Genomic DNA, 9,965 nt, shown 5'->3' with positions numbered 1-9,965 from the left:
GGCTTCACCTCTTAGGCCTTGTACAACGGGAGATGGTTAGGGGAGGTGCTTAGAGAAATAAATCAGGCTTTCTTTAAGCACCAGTGCCTATTTGTACAGAATAGACGCTTAACTAAGCGTTTCTCCTGTAGAAATAGGCACCGGTGCTTCAGAAAAATCCGGTTTATTTTTCTAAGCATGTCTCTAAGCACCTCCCATTGTACAAGGCCTTAGTTGTGAGGGAGACCAGGGGTGTAATAGCGGAGGTTCTGGCATGTCCTCTTTCTTTAGAAGTGATGATGCCCAAATCTGGTGTGACTAGGTTGGCCTTCATCGTAGTGGTGTTCAGGGGGCCTCCTAGTGGTGCAGGCAAGTTTCTGAGGGAAAGCTTTGCACTTTGGCACCAGCGCCCGCGACGCCCGTTGACGCCACTTTGTTCCTGAAGACCTCGTCGTCAAACTCATCCTTGTACCAAAGCTCTGAGTGAAAACCCAGTTGTATTTCTGGTCGCGCTCGGCAGCGGTGACGCTTGATGTCCACACCGTCCTGGGGCTCTGTCGTGGAGCTCAGGCATATTTGGTCGGGCCTCGGCAACGTGTTAGGATAGTTCTTTGCTTCATGTTATATTTGTAGATATGTTCTGTAAGAGGCGTTCCTCAACACATTGTATCGACCAGCTTTGTACTTCAATCTGCTGCTTTATATATAAAGCAGGGAAAAGGCATGTTTGGAGAGATATGGGATTCCTCTTTCTTCTCATCGCAACAACCATTACGGTGCTTCTTGTTGTCCTCTCGCTTCTTATTATTGAGAACATCTTCAAAGCAGACCCTTAAATCACCCGCAAACGTCTAAATCAAGTTGTCCGGACCCTCAAACCAAGTTTACCAGTTCGCCTGTCTGTTTTTCCGCAAACCAGAAGCAAACTAGGGGGCTTTACAGGAGCCAGACCTCCGCCACATAGGATCCGGACACATCCAACCCACCCAAAACAACACTCGGACCCGCGTGTCCATCCCATTCCCTTCCTCTGCATCCGCTTTGCTCCCTCCCCGCTGCCGTCGTTGTATACCTCACGTCCGTCCACCGTGCAGGTTCTATCTGCCTGCGGATGCCGCCCATGGGGGTCACCACGCCCGGCAAGTGTTTGGTGAAAGACTCGTGCTAAATTGTCCATATCTTGATACAATTACTTTATGATTTTCTCCGAAGTAAACTTTAGATCCACTGTGCCAATGCCACAAAAAGAAACATGTGACCCATTCCCCATTATGACCGAAGAATCCTATGCAACCTGATAAGAAGTGAATAAGGATATGTCAGCACACACATATGAATGTTAGCACCCGAATAAGAAGATGGTTGAAATACTAAAAGAACAATAGGTAAATTACCCTACCCATCAGTATTGCTACAGATCACCATGTTGACGGTCTTGGAGCTCGTTTTCCCTATGGGTCTGCATGTTCTGGGCATTTCTTGGAAAAGTGTTTGGGCTTTTCACATGCGTCACACTCTAGCTTAGCCTTATTCAGCTTCGTCTTCTTCTTGAAGGTAGTAGTCTTGACAGGCTTATTGAAAACCTACTTGTTCTTCCCTTTGTTCTTATTCTGTAGGTACCTCTGCACCATATTGACGGTAGGCTGAACCTCGCCTCCTTTCTCAGCAGTGTATTTAACCCGAGCTTCTCTTTGACATCAAGATATGCAATCAGATTTTTCAACTTATATCTAATGTCTCTTATGTTTCAGAGTAGTGGCGGAATTCCTCCATGAAGGAGGCAACTTTGCAATCATGCACCCAACCAACGAATTTATCGAGTAGAACACACCTGGAGTTCCCGTCCTTCACAATGCATTGTATCTCATGAGCTTGTTCAACCACAGAATAGTTATTCACCATCTTGTTGTCGTGAAAACTCTTCATGATGTACAGTTCACTGCTTGCATCTGTTGCACCCAATTTAGCATTCAGCGCGTCCCACAGTGTCTTTCCATCTTGTATATGCATATACGCATCGCAGTGACGGTCAACAAGAACATTCAGAATGCATCCCACAAACATAGTATTGGCTTCCTGAAACATTCTCTGATCTTCTTCGGATGTTCCATCTGGCATACCAGCACCAACGTGGAAAACTTTCACAGCAGTAAGCCAGAGTGTCGATTTCAATTGCCACCTCTTAAAGTGCACACCGGTAAAATTGTCAGGCCTTAGTGCATCAGCGGATCCAGTCATAGTTAACCCAGGAATTTGCAGACAATTAGGTTTTTGAATTGCTGAAAGATTAGGCGAATTTATGATTAATTCTAGAAACTAATTCATAACTAGTATAAAAAATAGCATGCAACAATCTAGCATACTAAATGAATAGGAAAACCAGCATAACAGTATCATACATGTAACTACAACTACAGGTAGGGACATGAACAGATCACGATGGACGTACTGTTCGTTAGATGCTGCAGGAGCGGCATTTTTCATGACGATGTTGGCGACGATCTATTGCTGATGGCATTGAAGACGACGATGAGTAGCACCACCTGACTTAAATGGAAGACGACCCACGATGACGAACTTGAGCAGTCGCGTACAACGCTTCTCAAAAACATAATTTGTCCACCGAGCCCGGTGATGGAGTCATGTACCTAGGGTAGGGTCACAGACCTGATCTAAGTACCCTGCCCAAGGACATCCTTAGAAGAGATCACCTTCCAGTCGACCTACGAGGGACTCACTCGACTGACTTGAAGGACTCGACCACGAAGACTCACTCGACCACCAGAAGGTCAAGAGGCACTCTGCACTGCAACGGTCTGTAATTAAGTAGACTTTATGATAGTAAAGACACTTTATGTGGGGCGTTACCAGTAACGCCCCGGACTTAACGCACCTTAAACCCTCTCCTACGTGGGCTGGCTGGGGTCCTGGCGCACTCTATATAAGCCACCCCCCTCCACAGGTAGAAGGGTTCGGCACCTTGTAATCCATATACACATAATCCACTCGACCGCCTCCGGGCTCCGAGACGTAGGGCTTTTACTTCCTCCGAGAAGGGCCTGAACTCGTACATCTCTTGTGTTTACAACCTCTCCATAGCTAGAACCTTGCCTCTCCATACCTACCCCCACTCTACTGTCAGACTTAGATCCACGACAGTTGGCGCCCACCGTGGGGCGGGTGTTTTACGATTTTGTGGAGAAGTTGCGATTCTTCCGAGTACTTTCATCATGGTAGCTGCTGGAGTTTTGGTCGAGGGTCGAGAGATTCGTCTCGGTGCTCTCACCTTCGTCGCCGACAACTCCGCCTGGCTCCAGGAGGCTCCACTCGACGTCGATGCGCTCCCCGTCCGCGGTGCGACGCATTTTCGCGCATGTGTCTGCGGCGTTCTGCTGCGGCAGCCGTCGACCCCATATCGGTCGACTCCCCTATCGACCGCCCTCCCGGTCTCTCGCCAGCGCAAGCGCTCGGGTCGGTCGAGGCTTCAGCGGTGGGTGAGACACGCGGTGGCTCGCCAGACGGCCACCACCCAAGTTGCGGCAATCGAGCCCGACGAATCTCTCTACGGCCTGTTCGATCTGTCGACTGGCTCCGTAGAGACTGCATCCGAATGCGATAGCAGTGATCCAGCGGCGGAAATCCTGATGGTCGACGGGCCTCGCAGCCCCCCTGGCTTCGCCCGTGATGGTGGGGCAGGCGACGGAGGCGACCCTGCACGAGACCACGAAGAGTACCAGCCCGAGCCACTCGACTCTCTGCAAAGAGAAGAACTTCGCCGCAGGAACATGGATGCCCTGCATACTCCCATCGCAGGAGAAACCCCCGAGGCTCGCGCCTTGGAGGAGGCACGTTTGGCCAATTTGGCCGAACGCGCTCGCCTAGAGAATCTTCAGCGAGCACTGGACGATCGCGTGCGGCAACGAGTTCCCGACGCCAATCGATGTCAACTCTTCCCGCCGACTCAGGTATATCGAACCCCAATCCAGAATTTAGCAGCTGCGACCCGTATAGCAGGGTCCATTCAGCCCTCTCAGTCGGAAGCTGGCAGAGGCTTGATGCAGATCAGGGATCTGCTCCGGGCGGCAGGAGATCAGAATTCAGCCGTGTCGCAGTCGCGCAACAGAATTCACAGTCGATCCGTCGCTGCGAATACGGTTCAGTCAGCTCACAGCCCCAGATCGCCTCCGCGGCGTGAAGGGCGCGAGAATCGGCGAGACCAATATGGAGACCGACACGAACGAGATGATAGGCGTTGAGTGCCCAATTCCCCTCCGAGGGGTGGGTCTTACGCTCCTCGGCAGCAAGATGACAGACGTCAGCTCAGTGCGGGGCGAAGAGTTCCAGTCGACCCCAAAGAACCAGGCTTCGACGCGCGATCCATTATCGTGCAAGGCTTGGTCGACCGGAACAGAGCCCATCGAGGTGGACTCGACAGAGATGCGCCTACGAGCAGTCGAGTGCACGTTTCTGGTCCGGAATGTTTCAGCAGAGCTATCAGAGCCGCAGTGATTCCTCCCAATTTCAGGTTGGCAACAGGAGTCAGCAAGTTCACCGGTGAGTCTAAGCCTGAAACTTGGCTTGAGGACTACCGAGTGGCAGTTCAGATTGGTGGTGGGAATGACGAGGTGGCCATGAAGCATTTGCCCCTCATGTTGGAAGGTTCTGCCAGAGCGTGGTTGAATCAGTTACCTCCTAGCAGCATTTACACTTGGGAAGATCTGTCCCGAGTGTTCGTCAGAACGTTTGAAGGAACTTGTAGGCGACCGGCTGGATTGACGGAGTTGCAAGTCTGCGTGCAGAAGACCAATGAGACTCTCAGGGAGTATATTCAGAGATGGATCACTTTGCACCATACTGTGGAGAATGTGTCTGATCATCAGGCAGTCTGCGCCTTTAAGGATGGTGTCAAGAACAGAGAATTGAGTTTGAAATTTGGTCGAACCGGTGACATGACCTTGAGTCGGATGATGGAAATTGCTACCAAGTACGCCAATGGTGAAGAAGAAGACCGACTCCAAAGCGGCAAGCACAAGCCGAGCCAGTCGGAGAAGGGAAACACCAGTCGGAAACAGAAGCGGAAGGCTGAACCGGCAGCTCCTGGAGAGGCTCTGGCCGTGGCTCATGGAAAGTTTAAGGGGAAACCAAAAGGATCCTGGAACCCTAAGAAGGTAAAGGATAAAGAAGGGAACGACGTGATGGATATGCCATGTCACATCCACACGAAGAAAGACGAAGAGGGGAATATCATTTACCCAAAGCATACCACTCGCCAATGTCGACTCCTGATCCAACAGTTTCAAGGAAAATAGTCTAAAGACAAGGAAAAGGAGTCGGACAAGGCCGAAGACAAGGAGGACAGTGAGGAAGGATATCCGCATGTCTACTCCACTCTGATGATCTTTGCAGATGTGGAAAGCAAGATTCGATTGAAAGTCATTAACCGCGAGGTGAACATGGTTACCCCAGCAAAAGCAAATTATCTGAAATGGTCCCAAACACCCATCACATTCGACCAATCTGATCACCCGACTCATATTGCCACCCCTGGGAGGCAAGCTTTGGTGGTCGATCCAGTTGTCGAAGGCACTCGACTGACAAAAGTGCTGATGGACGGTGGTAGCGGGCTGAATTTGCTGTATGCAGACACACTGAAAGGAATGGGCATTTCGATGTCCCGACTGAGCACCAGTAACATGAGCTTTCATGGAGTTATACCAGGGAAGAAAGCCGAGTCACTCGGCCAAATAGCTCTGGACGTGATGTTTGGTGATTCGAAACATTTTCGCAAAGAGAAGTTGACGTTTGAGGTCGTGGATTTTTAAAGTGCATATCACGCCATTTTGGGGAGACCAGCTTATGCACGGTTCATGGCTCGACCATGTTACGTGTACCTCAAATTGAAGATGCCCGGCCCCAAAGGAGTGATCACTGTCACCGGTGATCGGAAAAAGGCAGAAGAGTGCTTTCAGAAGGGCTCAAAGATTGCTGATTCCCAGGTAACAGCGGTCGAGTTCGAAGAATACAAGCAAAATGCATATCCGAGTGATTTGCTACGATCCAAGAAACCCGCCACAGAATCTGCATTTCAGTCGTCCGGTGAGACGAAGCCTGTTCACATTCACCCGACCGACCCTGATGCAGCTCCGACCCACATCTCCACAACACTCGACTCGAAATAGGAAGAAGCGCTCATCCAGTTCCTCCGTGAGAACTGGGACATTTTTGCATGGAAGCCCGCTGACATGCCAGGTGTTCCCAGGGGACTGGCTGAGCATCGCCTAAGAGTCGACTCATCAGCAAAACCAGTCAAAGAGCATCTTCGGCGGTCCGCCGTCCAGAAGAGAAAAGCCATTGGTGAGGAAGTGGCTCGACTGTTGGCGGCAGGATTTATCCGAGAGATATACCACTCCGAGTGGCTCGCTAATGTCGTCATGGTTCCTAAGAAGGACAAGTCGCTCCGAATGTGCATTGATTTCAAGCACATCAACCGGGCCTGCCCGAAAGATCATTTTCCTCTCCCTCGCATAGATCAAATTGTTGACTCGACCGCGAGATGTGAGAGATTGTATTTTCTAGACGCCTACTCCGGGTACCACCAGATCCGTCTGTACGGACCCGACGAGGTAAAAACAGCTTTCATCACTCCATTCGGGTGCTTCTGCTATATCACCATGCCATTCGGCCTCAAGAATGCCGGAGCCACATTTATGCGAATGATTCAGAAGTGTCTACTCACTCAAATCAGTCGGAATGTGGAAGCGTATATGGATGATATCGTCGTCAAGTCACGAAAAGGTTCCGACCTGCTCGCTGACCTCGCCGAAACATTTGCCAACCTCAGAAGGTATGATATCAAGCTCAATCCATCAAAGTGCACATTCGGAGTTCCTGGTGGCAAGTTACTCGGTTTTCTCGTTTCCGAGCGAGGGATCGATGCTAATCCAGAAAAGATAGGCACTATTCTCCGAATGAAACGCCCTGTGCGAGTGCACGATGTCCAGAAGCTTACTGGATGCTTGGCCGCATTAAGTCGATTCATCTGACGACTCGGTGAAAAGGCATTGCCTCTTTACCGACTGATGAAGAAGGCAGACAAGTTCGAGTGGACTCCAGAAGCTGATGCAGCATTTGCCGAGCTAAAAGCTCTGCTCTCCACCCAGCCGGTGCTTGCTGATCCAATCAGCAAAGAGCCTCTGTTGCTCTATATCGCAGCCACAGGACAAGTCGTCAGTACTGTGCTTACGGTCGAGCGGGAAGAAGAAGGAGAAGCTTTCAAAGTTCAGTGTCCAGTGTATTATTTGTCTGAAGTCTTGACTCCATCCAAGCAAAGATATCCTCATTATCAGAAGCTTGTGTATGGAATATACATGACCACAAAGAAGGTTGCTCATTATTTCTCTGATCATTCCATCACAGTCGTCAGCGATGCTCCACTATCAGAGATTTTGCACAACAGAGATGCAACTGGTCGAGTGGCTAAATGGGCGATTGAACTTCTTCCCATTGATATCAAGTTTGAGGCAAAGAAAGCCATTAAGTCCCAGGCAATAGCAGATTTCCTCGCCGAGTGGATTGAACAGCAGCAGCCGACTGAAGTTCACTCGGAGCATTGGACCATGTTTTTTGATGGCTCTAAGATGTTGAATGGTTCCGGTGTTGGGGTTGTCCTGGTTTCCCCCAGAGGAGATAAGCTCAGATATGTGCTCCAGATTCACTTTGATTCCTCCAACAATGAGGCAGAGTATGAGGCCCTCTTATACGGATTGCGCATGGCCATTTCACTCAGCGTCCGTCGCCTGATGATCTATGGCGACTCAGATTTAGTGGTCAACCAAGTGATGAAGGAGTGGGACGTGAGAAGCCCAGCCATGACTGGATACTGCAGTGCAGTGAGGAAGCTGGAAAAGAAGTTCGAGGGGTTGGAGCTCCATCATATACCCCGACTAAAAAATCAAGCAGCTGATGATCTAGCAAAGATAGGTTCCAAGAGAGGGGCCATTCCGAGTGGTGTGTTCTTGGAGCATATACACACTCCGTCAGTCAAAGAAGACCCTTTCACCAAAGAAGCTCCATAGCCCAAGAGTGCCACAGATCCGACTGAGGTTGAAGTCCCAGCAGTAGTCGACTTGGTCATGGAGGTCTTGGTGGTCATTCCCGACTTGACAGTTCCGTATATCGCGTATATCCTGAGAAAAGAGCTTCCGGAGGATGAGGAAGAGGCTCGACAGATCGTCCGTCGATCTAAAGCCTTTACCGTAATCAAAGGACAGTTATATAGAGAAAGCGCGACTAGAGTTGGTCAGAAGTGCATAACACCAGAAGAAGGTCGAATCATCCTTAATGATATCCACTCGGGAACCTGTGGTCATCATGCGTCCTCTCGGACCATCGTGGCCAAAGCATACCGAGCCGGATTTTACTGGCCAAAGGCAAATGAGATGGCAAAGGAAATAGTGGATAAGTGCGAGGGATGTCAGTTCTACTCGAATATGTCGCACAAGCCTGCATCAGCTCTGAAGACCATTCCACTCGTCTGGCCTTTCGCAGTATGGGGGTTGGACATGGTCGGTCCTTTGAGAATAGGGCGAAGTGGCTTCACGCATGTACTGGTGGCAGTCGACAAGTTCACCAAGTGGATTGAGGCTAAACCAATCAAGAACCTTGACGCCGGTGCTGCTGTTAGCTTCATCAGGGAACTGATATTCAGATATGGAGTCCCGCACAGCATCATTACGGATAACGGGTCGAACTTTGACTCGGAAGAATTCAGGGATTTCTGCAACTCTCAAGGCACACGAGTCGACTATGCTTCGGTCGCCCATCCGCAGACGAATGGACAAGCAGAGCGAGCCAATGGCCTGATTCTCAAGGGATTGAAACCCCGACTGATGCGTGATCTCAAGCATGCAGCTGGAGCTTGGGTCGACGAACTTCCCTCGGTGCTTTGGGGACTGCGGACCACACCTAATCGGTCGACCGGAAGAACTCCATTCTTCTTGGTCTACGGAGCTGAGCAGTCTTGCCGAGTGATCTTCTCCACAATGCTCCTCGAGTTGAGATATACAACGAAGCAGAAGCTGAACAAGCGTGGCAGGACACAGTCGACCTTTTAGAGGAAGAAAGGGAGATGGCTCTGATCCGATCGACCATCTACCAACAAGATTTGCGTCGTTTCCACGCCAGAAATGTGAGGGGTCGAGCCTTCCAGGAAGGAGATTCAGTTCTCCGAGTGGATCAGAAGAAACACCACAAGCTTGCTCTTTCTTGGGAAGGACCCTTCATGGTCACCAAAGTCCTCCACAACGGGGTGTACCGTCTTTACAACGTCGAACACAATATCGACGAGCCCCGAGCTTGGAACGCGGAACTACTCCGCCCGTTTTACACTTAAGTTTATCACTCGGATGAGTTGCAATAAAGTACTCCTGTAGTTCATGGATTTCAAAATAATAGTGTCATAGTTCCTCCATAATTTTTGTCACTTTTTATTTTGTCCAATAAAATTTTCCCCTCAGTGGGTGACTTAGCCGCGAATCCGTTTCGCCTAAGTTTGTAAAAATCCTTACCGAGTGGTGAGCCAGACTCCCACTCAGAGGCTTAGTTGCGAATCCGTTTCGCCTAATATTAAATAAAATCCTACCGAGTGAAGAGCAAACCTCTCACTCGGGGGCTTAGCTGCAGCCCAGTGCTCGCCTAAGTTACCAAAATCCTACCGAGTGGTAAGCCAGACTTCCACTCGGAGGCTTAGCTGCAGTCCAAGTACTCGCCTAAGTTATAAAAATCCTACCGAGTGGTAAGCCAGACTTCCACTCGGAGGCTTAGCTGCAGTCCAAGGACTCGCCTAAGTTACCAAAATCCTACCGAGTGGTAAGCCAGACTTCCACTCGGAGGCTTAGCTGCAGTCCAAGTACTCGCCTAAGTTATAAAAATCCTAGCGAGTGGTAAGCCAGACTTCCACTCGGAGGCTTAGCTGCAGTCCAAGTACT

The sequence above is a fragment of the Triticum dicoccoides genome, chromosome 5A (genome assembly GCF_002162155.2).
Source record: "Triticum dicoccoides isolate Atlit2015 ecotype Zavitan chromosome 5A, WEW_v2.0, whole genome shotgun sequence".
Lineage (NCBI taxonomy): Eukaryota > Viridiplantae > Streptophyta > Magnoliopsida > Poales > Poaceae > Triticum > Triticum dicoccoides.
Note: the sequence above shows the minus strand (reverse complement) of the source record.